At 47.7% G+C, this 15662-nt stretch overlaps 1 pseudogene; it reads right to left on the bottom strand.

Annotated features, from left to right (window-relative positions):
- Window positions 1-6437: 6437 nt before the first annotated feature.
- LOC107519505 lies at window positions 6438-10655 on the bottom strand (annotated as a pseudogene).
- Between the last annotated feature and the right edge of the window lie 5007 nt (window positions 10656-15662).

The raw sequence follows: 15662 nt of genomic DNA, 5'->3' as shown, positions 1-15662 counted from the left end.
TTACAAGGCGACGGGGGCTGATTGCCGCTGCTCCACCATCTTACCCATAAACGAGATGCTGGTACCTCCCTCAGGGGAACTGTGAAGACTGAGACGAGGTACTAATTCGTGGAAAGTACTATACACGGTCGCCAGCCCAGAGTCCGCCTCCTCCTTCCTGTCCTTTGAAAAAGCAAAGGATGTTGAAGGAGAGCTGCCTGCTTCTGAGCTCATCTCTACTCACTGAGCCCCCTCCCACCCTGACCGAGGACCTCAGCCTCCCCGGCCAACTCCTGCCTCCAGGCCTTTGCACCTGCTGTTCCCTCCTCCTGGCTGGCCCTCCCTGACCTGCTCAAGGTTGGCTCCTTCCCATCGCTCAGTTTCTCTCAGTGTCACCTCCTCAGAGAGGCCCTCTCAGACTGCCGTGTCTAAAACGACCCCCACGCTCTCTTCTTTCCGTCTCTTGCCCGTTTATTTTCTTCATGGTTTGTACCATTACCTGAATTTGTATTTTTAAATAAACATTTTTGGGGGAATAATTTTAGATTCACAGAAAAGTTGCAAAGACAGGACAGAGGGTTCCTGTATATTGTTTACCCAATTTCCCTAATGCCGGCCTGCGACCTAACTGTAGTCCTTTTGGCAAAACTAAGCAATTAATGCTGGTGCATCACCATTAACTAAACTTCAGACTTTCTTCAGATGAAATTGTGTTTTTTCTTTATCCATTTCCTTGTTTTCAGCTGCCTTCCCGACTGGAAAGAAAACTCGGGAAAGCAGGAAGTTTGCCTCTTACCACCAGCTCTCTCTTATACCTGGCAAAAAAATATATATATTGATGGGTAAAAGGAGGGGGAAAATGGCAAAAACAGCCATTGATTACCGAGGACCCCCTCTGCCAGGCACTTTTCTGAGGGCATTAAATACTGTAAATCATTTAATCCTCACAACAACCCGTGAGGTAGCTACTAATTGTGCAGAAACTGAGGTACAGCAGTTTGGTGGCTGGCCAGGGCCACGCAGATGGGCAGTGCCAGAGTGGACGGGCTCTAGCACCTTCCTCTGGTACCAGAATAAATGCTGGTCCTTCCACTACCTTAGTCCATGTCAGAGCAGGGGCGTCAGCATCCTTCTGTGGCCAGAACACGGAGGCCCCAGTGCAGCTGATTTGCCTGAAGCCGCAGGATGGAACTGAGTGTAAGGCAGGTGGAACCTGAGCCTCCTGCCTCCAGCCGGCTGCCCCGGGCAGTGGCTGCCTGGTTCTGCCCAGAAGGGCGTGGAGCGCCCCTCCCAGGGCCACCAGCCCCACCCTGCTTCAGGGAAAAAGAGGGCGACTGGTTCAGCCACAGACGGTAGGCTCACTCCTGAGTCCCTGACTTCCCACAGCCCTGTAGGCCCAGACAGGCTGAAAGCCCCGCCACCGCCCTTTGCCTATAGCCTGAGCATGGGCCTCTGGGTCTGGCTGCTGGAGAGGCGGGGCCAGGGGATGGGCCTTCTCCACCCCAGAGGATGCAGCCTTCTTGGAGGACCCTGCTGTGCTCTGGGACTGAGAAGAAAAGGAAGAAATGGCCATTCCTTTCTGGATGTGGGGTGGGAGCAACATGGAGAATCATTACTGTCTTTTCCCAACACCCTGGGACCAGTTGGAGATGGATCCCAGAACCTCCCAAAGGGAAAAGCCACTCCTGAACAGTCAGACAGGACCGAGGACAGCCACCCCTGTCCAGCACGGGTTCTGCCCAGTGACAGCTTGGTGCAGACCAGAAGCCCTGATAATGTTTGCTGGATGCCTTGAATGCAAGCACCAGTGCCCAGAATCTCCTTGAGGTTTCAGCCAGGCATGCCTGCCCCATCCCCCAATCCAGGGAGCAGAATAAGTATGGGGGGGGGGGTGACCATGAGGTGGTGGCAGCACCCGTGAAAGAGGCAGGCTGCTCAACCCAGATCTGGGGGTAGGGGCGCCTTGTGTGCGGCTAATTAAACAGTGACTGTGATGAATCGGGAGAGGCTGCTGCTTGCTAATTAAAGGTGCGGGCGTCTTGCTTGGCAAGGATGGGAGGCAGGAGCAGCACTGGAACCATGTCGAGGGGCCAGGCCAGCAAGGACAGTGCTTGGCGGAAGCCTCCTACTGTGCTGGCTCTGGGTACGCCTTCCATCCTCAGCCCTTCCAGCAGAGTGCGAAGGCCCCCTCCCCACTTCCCTATCTCTCTCACCCACCTTGTTGGAGTCTGGGGCCTAGGACTTCCCCCTCCCCACCAACCCAAACTGCTTTCCTGATAAGGGCCTGAGTGTTGGGGAGGAGGGGCCTGTTGGTGCCCAGCATCTAGGCTGGAGGGTGGGCATCATTTTGAGCCTTCGAGGTACTCCCTCTCATCCCTACTTCTAAGACCCCAAAGTTGGACAATGAGTCTAACCAAAACAGAGCCAACTGTGAAGACGCAGCCCCAAGATATCTTTAGAACTGTAGATTCAGAGATCTGCAGGGGCTTTAGGGATCACCTAATTTCCCTGCTGTAACAGCACCCAAGTTAGTCAGTGTCCTGCTTGGCCCCAGACGCCCTGTTATGCGAGAGACAGACAGAGAGACGGCACCCCTTCTGGCCTCAGGAAAGATTAGAACGAATGCTCTCTGACTAGGAGACTCCTGTACAGTAGACAGAAAGACCCCAGAGCTTCCCATCCCAGTCCTGTGTCAGCTCGAAGGGCTCAGTGGCTAAGAGCACGGGCTCCAGGGACCAGACACCTGGGTCCAAGCTCCAGCCCCACTGTTTGCCAGTTGTGCAACCTCTGCAAGGTAGCTTAATCGCTCTGTACCTCAGCTTCCCCATCTGCAAAGTTGGGGATGGTAATGCCGTCCTCTCGGAGGGTCACTGCGGAGACCAAGAGAGATAATCCAGGTGAGGTCGACACAGTGTCTGGTCCATAGACTACGCTAGGAAATGTTGGCCTTTGTAATTTGACAACTCAGTGGCTCCGGTAGGTGTGGCCTGCTGCGCACCTCTCTTCTGAGTGACCTCTGTGGCTGCAGCCCTGCATTCTGAGGACAATTACACCGACACAGGGAGGGCATGTCACCCTTCACACAAGGGATCTCACACCCTCCCTGACTCTGGCAACCTTCTGACGGAGGTAGAACAGCAAAGAGGAAAAACAACGTGGGTGCTCAGAGGCGTGACTGGTCCTAGAGGCATACAGCTAAGCAAGAGGCAGAGGCGGCCCTGGGACCCTTGAGTGGGAAGAGAAGCTGGGATTGGGGTTTCCGTGGTGACATTGGCTGACCTTCTACTGGACTCCAAGTCCTGAACCAGCCATCATGGAGGGAACTGAGGAGAATGTGAGACTCACTTTGCCTTCAAGGGAACCCAGCCTTGAAGGGGAGAGAAAACCGTAAGTAAAAAAATGAGAATTCAGGGCAAAATCAGTAGGCGTTGGTGAGGAGTACTCTGGCGTCCCTGTAAGTAAGGGGCTGAGAGATGCTGCTTTGTCTTGGAGTTTTATTTGCAAAGCAAAGATTTTGCTTTTATTTGAAGGGTAAAATCAGCCTGGGGGGAGCTTGGATGGAGATTACAGAGCCCTTCACGAAGGATCGGATACTCTGCTTTGAGAAGTGCCAAGTGGTCCCTAATGTCCATGGTGCCTGCTTCTATGGTTCTAATGGTCTGTCACTCCAGGTGCCCAGGGATCTGGGTTGCTGCGGTTTCAGAGACTACACTGCCCAGAACCCCTTGGTGAGAATCCATTCGTGTTGAAAACGGGTTGTAATATACCCCTTCCAGGACACCAGACACTTACCAGGGTATGGACACTGCAGTGGGCAAGGAATACAGAGTCTATAAGAGGCCTAGAGACACTGGAAGCCTTTCAAGGCTGAGAAACTCAGGGCTGTTGGCTCTGATGCTGGGATACCTGGCCGTAGGCAGACAACCCAAAGCAGGTGGGGATGAGTGCAAGGTCGTTGCCATTGGGGGCAATGTCTCTGTCCTTCCTCCTTGGAGAGCAGGACTCAACCAGAGGGCCTGAGTAGGACCAGCCACAGTGAAGCCCATGCAAATAAAACTAGTAGCTATTGGAAAACACGGCCTGCCTCTCAGCTCCCCAAGGGCCGCCACGCACAAGCTGAGCCAAATACTGGTCTAGGGCGCCCTCTGGTGGCCACTCTGGGCAGTGGTAGAAGGTGCTGTAGGTTTAAGGATGGGTGGTCATAGAATTGGAAGACTTCAGCATGGACCATCCCTCCCACTGCACAGTTGGAAAAACCGAGGCCTGGAGGGAAGTGACTTGCCCAAAATCAGAGAGCAAGTCAGCAGCCGAGCCGAGAAAACATCCCAGAACTCCCTCTACGCAAGGGGCTTGCTCTTGGGTCTCAAGGCATCCCCACCAAGGGAGGGAAGGCTAAGTGTCCAGGAGACTCGCTCCCCAGCGACTGGGAGGCAGGCAGCTGAGCAACTAGCTGTATGATGAGGCATGCAGCACTTCCCTTTCCTGGCTGTGGGTTTCTAACCTCTAAAACCTGGGGCTACCTGTTGGCAACAAACGAGTGGACTGAGGTTTTTCTCATATGCAGCTAGTAGTGAGGCTGTAACCAGTTATCCTTTCAGAGAATCCTAAAGCAAGCCTTCCTACAGCAGGTATCATATTTAATGATGAAATACTGGGTGCTTTCCCTCGGAAATCAGGAACAAGGATATCTGCTCTTGACATTTCTATTCAAATTGTACCAGAGGTTCCAGCTAGGGCACTTAGGCAAAGAAAAAAAGGCATCCATATTGCAAAGTAAGAAGTGAAACTATCTCTTTTTGCAGATGACTTGATCTTGTATATGGATAATCCTACAAAATTCCACCTCTCTATATTAGAACTAATAAATGAGTTCAACAACATTGCAAGATACAAGATGAATATACAAAAGTCAACTATATCTGTACAGACTTGCAATGAACACTTCAGAAATATAATTAAGAAAATAATTCCATTTATGCTAACATCAAAATGAATAAAATGCTTAGGAATAGATTTAACCAGAAAAGTATTAAACTGATACTCTGAAAACTACAAAATATTGTTGAAAGAAATTTAAGAAGACCTAAATAAATAGAAAAACATCCCATGTTTATGGATCCAAAGACCTAATATTGAGATGCCAAGACTCCCCAAATTGATCTTCTGATTCAGCACAATCCCCATTAAAATCCCAACCTGCTTCTTTGCAGAAATTGACAAGCTGATCTTAAAATTCATATGAAAATTCAAGTGACCCCAAATAGCCAAAACAATATTGAAAAAAGAAGAACAATATCGGAGACTCATATTTTCAATTTCAAAACTTTTTACAAAGCTACAGTAATCAGAACAGTGTGATATTGAACATAAGGATAGACCTACAAATTAGTGGAATAAAATTGAGAGTCTAAAAATAAACCCTCAGATTTATGGTCAATGATTCTCAACGAGGGTGCCAAGAGAATTCAATAGGGAAAGGACAGCCTCTTCAACAAATGATGGAGGAACAACTGGCTATCCACATGGAAGAAGAAGGAAGCTGGACACCCTCCTCAGACCCTACACAAAAATTAACTCAAAATGGATCATAGACCTAAATATAATAGTTACAACGATAAAACTCATCAAGGAAAAGACAGGCATAAAGCTCCATAAATTAAGAGTAGCCACTAGAATTAGTTTCTTAAATATGACACCAAAAGCACAGCAACAAAAGAAAAAAGTTAGATAAATTGGATAGCATCAAAATAAAAAACTTCCGTGCTGCAAAGGACATCATTAAGAAAGCAAACGGATACTCCATGGGATGGGAGGAAATATTTGCAAATCATGTATCTAATAAGGAATTTTAACCAGAGTATATAAAGTACTCTTACAACTCAATGATAAAAGACAACCCAATTTAAAAAAGGGCAAATGATCTGAATAGACATAAATATATATATACACACACACACACATATATATATACATACATACACATACACACACACATATATATGAAGGTACACAAATGATCCATAGACTCATGAAAAGATGCTGAAAACCATTAACCATCAGAGAAATGCAAATCATAACCACAAGATACTACTTTGTACCCACTAAATGGCTATAATAAGAAAGGCAGATAATAATAAATATTGACAAAGATGTGGAGAAAGCAGAACCCTCACACCCTACTGGTAGGAATGTAAAATGGTATGGCAGGTTTACATAACAGTCTGGCAGTTCCTCAAAAGGTTAAAGAGAATTACCATATGAGTCATTAATTCCACACCTAAGAAGTATATATCCAAAAGAAATAAAAACATACGTATAATGACCAAAAAGTAGAAACAACCCAAATGTCCATCAACTGATGAATGGATAAATAAAATGTAGTATAACCATACAATGGAATGTTATTCAGCAATGAAAAGGAATTAACTACTGATACATGCTATGACATGAATAACCCTTGACAGTAGTATGCAAAATGCAAGAAGTCAGTCACAAAAGGCCACATACTGTATGATCTCACTTACATGAAATGTCCAGAATAGGCAAATCTATAGGGACAGAAAGCAGACATATATATTTATGTCTTTTATAGCAGTGGTTGTCTATGCTGGGGGAGGGAAATGGGGGGAAATGGGTATGAGATTCTTTAGGGGATGATAAAAATATTCTAAAATTTATAGTGGTGATGGTTGCACAACTTGGAATATACTAAAAACTATTAAATGAGTATCTTGCATGGCAAATTATATCTCAATAAAGTTGTTACTTTAAAAAAAAAAAAAAGCTTCACATATTTATTACTGAACCAGCCTAGTGCAGAAAGAAGAAAATCCTTTTTCCAATAATTTCTCAATAAAACATGCCCAACTGTCCAGATAGTAGAGATCTGCTCAGTACTTTGTTAAGATCCAAGCAACATAGATACAGCAGAAATGTGTGTGCCGTCTCATGCGTGATTTCTTACAGACCCAGCTTGGTTCTTCCCCAGTGTCTCCTTTTAAACTTGTACCTGATTTTATTACCAGTTTTCATCTGAATCCATTGGGGAATGGGCTGATTCTGCTTTTATTTTTTGGCCAGGAACCACTTGATCCTAAAAGTCTTGTGAGAAGACATGGCAAGTAACTCAACAGCATGTACCACCTGCTACTTTTTTTTTTTTTAAAGAACTTATTCTTTGGACCCATGACTCTGCTTCTAGAAATTAATCTAGAAACCACTCATGTACACAAGGACATATGTGTAAAGATTTCCATCACAGTATTATTTGTAACAGCAGAAGCGTGAGACTGACCTAAGTGTCCATTAGTAGGGGAACAGGTCAGTTTTGTTCAATCCAGAGGTGAAACAATTAAGTCATTAAAAAAGATTTAAAATGAGTCACATTTACTAACATGAACGAGGTCCAAGATATACTGCCAAGTTTTAAAAAAAAGTTTTAAATAAACTTGCAGATTAAAAGGGACTTAAAAGATTTTTTTTAAAAAAGAAGACAAAATTATAGCATCTTGAGATGCACAATTGGTTGATAACAAGAGAGAAAGTGATTATATTAAAATCCTGGTTAATGGTAACATTTTGAGGGGGAAGTAGGGAGATGGGGCAAGCTGAAGGCTTCTGGGGTGACAGTCAGAGTTCTCCACCTGGTTGGAGGTCCCAAGGGTGTTTGCCTTATACATTAAGTGGAACAATCAATTTATGTGGCCTTTCTGTATATGTCATATTTTATAATCAAAAAGTTTAAAAATAAATTATACTCATGCCAATTTTTAAAAACAAGTATCAAAGGATTCAATTTTTATAAAGATAACCTATCTCTCTATGGAAGATATGGATTTGGGGTGCTCTTAATGTATATTTTTCTGCATCTTCCCATATTTTTCTCTGCAGTGAATAGGAATTACTTTTACAGCTGGAAACAAACAAACAAACAACATGATGAAGCTATTTGCTGTGTTTCGGGGGTTCCCCTGGAGCGCTGAGATTGTGTGAGCAGAAAAGTAGATGGTGATGACGTGGGAGCAGCTGGGAGGTGGGTACAGGGCCACGTTCAGAAGACCAAGCTTCGCTGCCTGCTTGGCCTTCTGGTGCACAGCCAAGATCCCAAGGCCCAGCCCCCACCCAGGCTTCCCGGTGGCAGCTGCTGCAGAGCCCTCCCACCAACGCCTCCACTGGCCCGCGTGCTCCAAAGACGCTGGGAGTGCAGTTCTGGACTGGTGAGCTTGATGGAGGTCACTGTGCTCCCATCTGTACAAGCCTCTCTCATGAGCCAGGAGGAGACACCTTAGGCAGCGGTCAGGTGGAGGTTCTCGTCCTGGCTGGCTTAGCTACTACCAGCAAAAAAATGATAATACGATCTGAACGAGCACTTTGTACGTGCCAGGCACTCATGCTAGGTGGATTACATAGTTGATTTTCTTGAGCTCTCCTGATGACCTGAGAGACGGGTGGGATCATCATCTTCATATTACAGACAGTCAAATGAGGGCCTGAAAGCAGAGGCACTTGAAACAGTCACTATCTCCAAGGCTGGACTTCGCCAGGCCCCTCAAGTCTACGGCCTCAGTGACTCCTCTCAGCAACCAGGGAAGGTGGCTGCCCTTGTTTTGCAAACGAGGACACGGAAGCTGTGCCAGGCAGCCTCTCCCAGCTGCAAGGGGCTGTGTGCATGTCCCTTACCTCTGTGGGCCCGCTCCTCGTAATGTTAATATAGTTACTGTATTATAACCTCGGGAGCACGTGTGACAGTGGCCAAAGTGCTGTCATATACGCCGTCTCATTTGCTTCTCTCATTACACCTGTAAATCTTCAGTCCAACTGTATTTCCTCCATCTTAAAGTCTAGAGACCCAGAAAATTAAGTGGCAGGCTGAGAGGGCTGGGAGCCTCCGTTACGCAGCTGCTGGCCTTGCCTTTGGTGACAGCTCTCAGGGGCAGTACAGCCAGCTCCTTGTCCCGTTGCAGGGGAGACAGACAGGAGAGCAGCTCTCCAGAGGAGCCGGGCTCCCAGCTACAGTTTGTGCCTTCCCAGCAGGAAAGAGGACACTGAATGACAAAGCCCAGGGCAAGGTGCCAGGGACAGCTGCCAGGATCTCGGGGGATCCATAACTCTCCACTGCCTCTTCCCCCAGCCCGAGATTATCCCATACCCTTCCATCAGTCAACTGGTCAGCCAGCTCATCAGAGAGTTCATGCCACGGACAGAGAGCCAGGTCACTGCCAAAGAGCGGGGCTATTTCTACATGAGCGCCCACCATATGCCAGATGATGACCGTGCTAGGCAATCTTGCACCAACCCTCACAAAACCCTTTGAATGTGTCATATCAGCCCCATTCTACAGAAGAGGCGGTGGAGGCTCAGAGAGGTCAAGCAACTTGTTCAAAGTCGAACAGTTAGGGATGCTCAGAGGTTCCTGGTCACCAGTTGCACCCAAGGAGGGACAGAGGAAGAGACCACTCAAAACCTCTCAAAGGGAAAGAAGAGACCCACTGTGGAGAGGGGCTGTGGAGAAGAGAAGGCCTGCATTGTGAGCTCTGACTCTCTTGGGACATGACTTAACTCCTCAATCCTTCTGTTCTCTGTTTACACGTTCGTGGACCCTCTCCACATGCCAGTCTCTTTGCTGGGCATCGAGGACTCAAGTAAACCAGGCTCATCTCTGTTCTCATGGAGTTCACAGCCAAGCAGGGCAGAATGGCCAGGGAAACTGAGGCAAGCAGTGGCTACCACTTGCCTGGGTCTGCTAGTAGTTACTGAGAGTTTTCTGTGGGCCGGCCCAGTATTGGGCAGTGAGGCTGCCAAATAAATGAGAAACACAAGACTCCTGCCCTCCTGAAGTATATATTCCAGTCGTGTCTAGCCCTGGACCTCCAAAAACTCTACTTGCATGGCCCTGAGCCCTGAGTACAACAGGGAATGTCTCTGGAAAGGTTGGGGACACAGCAGACCTAGGGGTCCTCCATGAGCCATACCCGGGCCTGGTTCCGGGCTGCTGAGCAGGGATCTAGGCGAGCAGGAAACCCTATTAGTGCCTTCCCATGGACTAAATCAGGGCCCTGGGGAGGCTCTGGGGTCATCCAGTCTGGACAACTGGGAGGCCACCAGAGGGCCAGCCATTCAGGGGATACCCCTGAGGCTGGGGACACATCGGAGCACCTCCGAGCTGGGAAGGGCTGCATGGCTCTCACGCCCAGGCCCCACCAAGCCTTTGCTCCCTTGCAATACTGGCTCAGAGTGGCATTATGTACGGCATTGTGTAAGGTCCATTTCATAGCCCAGGAAACAGCAATGAAAGGACTTGCCCAAGATCATTCTCATGGCTAAGGCAAAATGTGAACTGGAAACTTGCCTGACCCTTTTCACCAGCTCACATCCCAGGATGCCACCCAGGAGGATGGCCACGCCATTCTGGTGACACTAAACAGTGCTCCAATGGGCCCAGCAAGAGCTGTGAGTACAAAGAGAAATTCCTTTCCTAAGCCTCCCCAGTGGTGGTGGCTTTTTTGGTTTTTTGTTTGTTTGTTTTTGTATTTTTTTCCAAATGCCCAACCTTTGCTGTTATCCTAGATGTCAAACTGAGGGGTCCCTCTCAGTATAGATGGCAGACAGGGAACCCCAGAACTACTCCATCTCTGTAGCCAAAAAGCTGGACTTACATTGTTAACTGAAATTTTTAAAACTGCCAAATTCCCTTGGTAAAAAAAAAGAGAGAGAGAGAGTCAAAATAGGAGAATGAAAAAAATGTAGAGAGAATGGCTAAATAATTAATAGAATATGATATAACCATTAAATAACTTTAAAGAAAATTTTAATGCTGTGAGAAAGTATTCACAATATAATGTAATTTGGAGGGAAAAGTCAGCTATAGAGTATGATTACAATTAAAAATATACATATATACATATGTATGATCCTTATAGAAAAATAAGACTGAAGAGAAATACAACAAAATAGCAACTACAATTACCTCCGGGCAGTAGGATGACAGATGATTTTCATTTTTTCCTTTCTACCTTTCTGTAATTTCCAGATTTTACAATAAATGTGAATTGGTTCTATAATTACACATAAAACAAAAAAGCAGAGTAGGGGGCTGCCCCTGTCCAAGTTCATCTCACCCTCCACAGGACCCACTGGCCAGCCCAGCCCTGGCCACAGCTTAGGGATGCTGGCCAGGGCACTGGAGGCCAAAGGCATCCGGCAAGGGATTCAAAAGCCATCTCTGCCCAAGGAAGAACCAGTAAGGGGACATTGCCCTCTCAGAGGCCAGAGCTGCTAGAAGGATCAATTGCAGGCTGCAAATTTCCTGGCTGGGGACACTGGGCGATGATCCTCTTGAGAGCTGAGATCAGAACATTCGTGATCTACTGTATGACAGAAGCCATCTTCTGTGTTCCTTGCATTTCTTTTGGAACTTCTGAGTGTAGCAAGAGGCTTAGAAGAGAGCTGGCCTTTGCCACCCTCTCACCATGGGCCTCGGGCGGGTTCTCGGCTTTCCCATGTGGGACTGGAGCATCTGGTCCACCTGTTCTCCCAACCTCAACGTTCCAAGTTTCTCCTAATCTAAGAGGTGAAGGCTCAGGAGTGCTGGCTTCCATCTTAGAAAAGCTGTCCAGGTCCATTCAGGACCAGCATTTGGAGAAGGACAGAACCCAGCATTCACCCTTCGTGGTTACTGTGGTCCAGCAGGAATTCACCCCTGCCTTTGGCCAGTACCTGCTGCGGCCCCACCTTGTTCTCACCCAGAGAATGGACCCCCTGCTGTCCAGAGCCAGTGTGGAGTTGGGAGGGTTCCAGGAACAGTGCCCTCACTTCCTTCCGGTGGAGATCCCAGGTGCCCCTCCCGGTCCTGGAAGCTTCTGCTCTCCTCCTGGGCTCTTTTAGCAGTCAGGTCACTCAACGGCTCACTCTGAGCTTGCAGTCAATTGAAACCCACAGGCCATTTTCACATAAATGGCAGTATCTCCTCCTTCTCCTCCAGATTCTGCCAAAGTTGGGGTGCTCAGAGTAAAACCGGAGAACAAGGAGATGATTTCATAGTCCTCCTGCAGCAGGGACCTCTTACTCAGGAACGGGGGGCCTTGTATTCCTTCTTTCCCCATTGCGGCCAGTGTCCTGCAGAGGTAGCTGACAGCGAGGAGGGGCTGCTGGCCACAAGGATCTAGGGATGGATAGCTTGGGCACCTATGTGTCCCAGAGCCATGCCCCATTGATGCTGGACGCATAGCCTGCCCTCTGGTCCTCACCAACCCTAGGCAGGGAGCCGATCGTCTTCTAGAGTGGAGCTGAATGATTTGCCAAGGTTACCACGTGGTGAGCGGTAGGGCACACCCTGGTGTGCTTCAGCGAAGTCCAAGTCCACCTTGGCTGCACTGGCATTCCCCGAGGTCCTGGCACACATAGCAACTGACCCAGGCTGCCAAATCCACTCTCACAATGAAGTCTGGGGGGTCGGGCGGGGGGAGTGCCACACCCCTGGCTTTCCAGACACAGCTAAACCCAAAGCCCCTCTCTTAGAGCCTGAGTGTTCTTCTGCTCAGAGCCATTGATCACTATTCCTGCTTCAGCTAAGCCCTGGCCAGAAGCAAGTGGAGCCTTCTGGCTTAAGATCCCTTCCCATGGATTCAGGCTGAGGAATATGGGCCAGTCCCCATTCTTCCCTCTGCCAGGGCCTCTCTGACTGTGCGCCCTTCCCTTTCAGCCTAGAGCCAGCACTCCAAGAGCGGAGCCTTTGTGGGGGTGGGGGCCTCCACTCCACTGGGGAAGAAAGGGCAGAAAGATGCAAATGGCCGCTAGGGTTCTTGGTGATGTACTATGGGAGATGCGGCTACAGGGGGAAGCTGAAGGGGGATGGTGAGAAGAGCTGTGGGAAGAGAGATATGAGGTCCCGCCTGAGGCTGGGAAGGGCTTGGTGGCGCAGGAACGGAAGGAAAGCCAGCGTGCCTGGAACCGCACTGTCCAAGGGGAATAGGATGCAAGCCACACATGGGATTAACAATTTTCTAGGAGCCATGATAAAAAAGTAAAAAGACACAGGTGAGATCAATTTTAATACTACGCCTTATTTCCTTATTTCATCCGATATATCTAAAATATTATCATTTCAGCATATAAGCAATGTAAAATTATTAACGAGATATTTTAAACCTTCTTCTTTGGTGCTACGGCTTTGAGATCAGTGTGTATTTTATAGGAACAAGCGCATCTCAACTCAGACTGGCCTCATTTCAAGTGCTCAGCAGCCCCATATGGCTAGTGGCCACTGGTTGGAACTGTGCAGGGCTACAGCATGGTGAGCAGAGGGGAGGAGATGTGAGATGCACTCGGAGAGGTGGGCAGGGGTCACCTTGGGTTTTATTCCAAGCTTTAAGCAGGGACATGATTGATTGCTGTCTTTAGAGGCTAACTCTGGCGCCACTTGGAATGCTTCAGAGCAGGTGAAATTGGCTGCCCAGAGCAACGCCCAGATAGGGGCCAAAGGTGACCTGGATGGACCCTGTTGAGGGCGGCCGGCCACGGCAGAGCTGCAGGGAACACTGAAGGGGTCGTGGGGGGGCAGTGAGCCGGGGAGACAGGCCTTGCCCTTTTTCCTGCTTTCCTTCCCCGCCCCCACTCTGCCCAAATTCCTCCCAAGTCATCCTGTCTCAACAGTTGCCTTCCTTCTAGGAAGAGATCTGCATGGCTGCTATTGAACAAAGCCTACAGGAACTCAACCAGAAACATCTTGCCGAGGGCCTAGAATCGAAACGGCTGCCACTTTCTGTATCTCATAGAATCATTGTAACATTTTTTTTGCATCAGAACAAGAGAAAAATAAATCTTCTAGATGCTCGGCGTCATATGATGATTAGGTGGTCTCTGGGGCCAGCCTGTCTGACTTTGAATCCCTGCTGCCTAACTAGTTGTGTGACCTTGGACAGGATACTTAACCTCTCTGGGCTTCTGTTTCCTCATCTGTGTACTAGAGGCATTAATAAAGTCTGGGAGCGACTGGGAAGAGTAAATGGGTTTATACCTATAAAGGTGCTGAGAGCAGTGCCTGGCACTTAGGAGGCAGTTATTACATGTTATCTATTGTTATTGTTGCTAACAGATGAGATAATTAAAGCCTAGAGACAGGAAGGGACCTGTCCAATGTCAAACAGCCAACCTGACATACAGCAGTAAGCAGAATCTAAATTTTCTAATTTCTGTCTCTTACACGGAGCCACCTCTCCGTTGAAATCACTAGTTGTCTCTTCCTTCAGACATTACCATGTTCTTTCCATGTGCCAGGTGCCAGGTGCCAGGCTGGCGGCTTGGGGAGACACGAAGATGGAATAAGCCCCACTAATAATGCAGTCTGGTTTCTCAACCACTCTGGGCAGCAACGGGAGGAAGGTTTTATTTGGAGGAGGCAGAGAGATGCATGCCGGTAACAGGGCCATCAAAACGGTGCCGGCCTGAGAACTGGGAGAGCCCAGGCCGGGCCCGCTGCTGCCCGAGGTGCTTGGTGATGTGAGGAAAAGACTTCACCGCTCTGATCTCGGCACCCCTGACTGCATGGAAGTGAGTAAATGTCAACTGAGCGCCTCCTCTGTAGGACCTCAGACTCCAAAGTGCGCACAGTTTGCTTGTGATGTGTCCTGTGAGCACGTGGGCCCTACGGCCCAGACTTCCTGGAACATCCCTGCCAGACCCACCCCTCTCACAAAGCCACGTGTGTACTGGACCACACATCCCAGTTTACAAATATAATTCGTCACTGTAACAAAATTATGAGACTCGAGGTCATAGGATTTTACAGATAAATAACGTTGCTAAAGAAACTCTGGGGAACCTGCAAAGGACTGCAAATGTGTTATTCTGCCAAGGAAGGCCCTTAAAACCAAATGACAAATGGTGCCGGGAAAACTGGATATGCACATGCAAAAGAATGAAATTGGACCCTTGCTTCATACCGTACACAAGTATCAGTTCAAAATGGATCAAATACTTAAAAACAACACTTGAAACTATAAAACTCCTAGAAGAAAACGTATGAGAAAAGCTTCACAACCCTGGTCTTGGCAATGATTTCTTAGGAATGGCACCAAAAGCACAGGCAACAGAAGCAAAACAGACAAGTGGGACCACATCAAACTAAAAAGCTGCTGCACAGCAAAAAATAAGTAAATCGGCCAACGAAACAAAAACACCACCTACAGAATGGGAGAAAATGTTTACGAATCATATCCGATAAGGGATCAATCTGCAAAATATTTAAGGAACTCCTACCACTCAACAGCAAAAAACAAAAAAGAAATAACCTGATTTAAAACATCATCGAAGAACCTGAAAAGACATTTCTCCAAAGAAGACATAGAAGTAGCCAACGAGTACATGAAAAGTCGGCTTAACAGACTCAATCATCAGAGAAATGCAAATCAAAACCATGGCAAATCACCTCACATGTGTTAGAAAGGCTATTATCAAAAAGACAACACTTAGCAAGCATTGGAGAGTATGGAGGAAAGAGAACCCTGGTGCACTGTTGTTGGTGTATAGCTGTTAGGGAAAATGGTATGAAGTTTCCTCAGAAACAAAAATTGAAAAATAGAACTCCCATATGATCCAGCATTCCCACTTCTAGGTATTTATCTAAAAGAACTGAAATTAGGATCTGAGGATCTCACAGAGACAGCCACACTCCCCTGCTCACTGCA

The sequence above is a fragment of the Rousettus aegyptiacus genome, unplaced genomic scaffold, assembly GCF_014176215.1.
Source record: "Rousettus aegyptiacus isolate mRouAeg1 unplaced genomic scaffold, mRouAeg1.p scaffold_m13_p_12, whole genome shotgun sequence".
In the NCBI taxonomy this organism is placed as follows: domain Eukaryota; kingdom Metazoa; phylum Chordata; class Mammalia; order Chiroptera; family Pteropodidae; genus Rousettus; species Rousettus aegyptiacus.
This window is presented reverse-complemented; position numbering and strand designations above follow the sequence as displayed.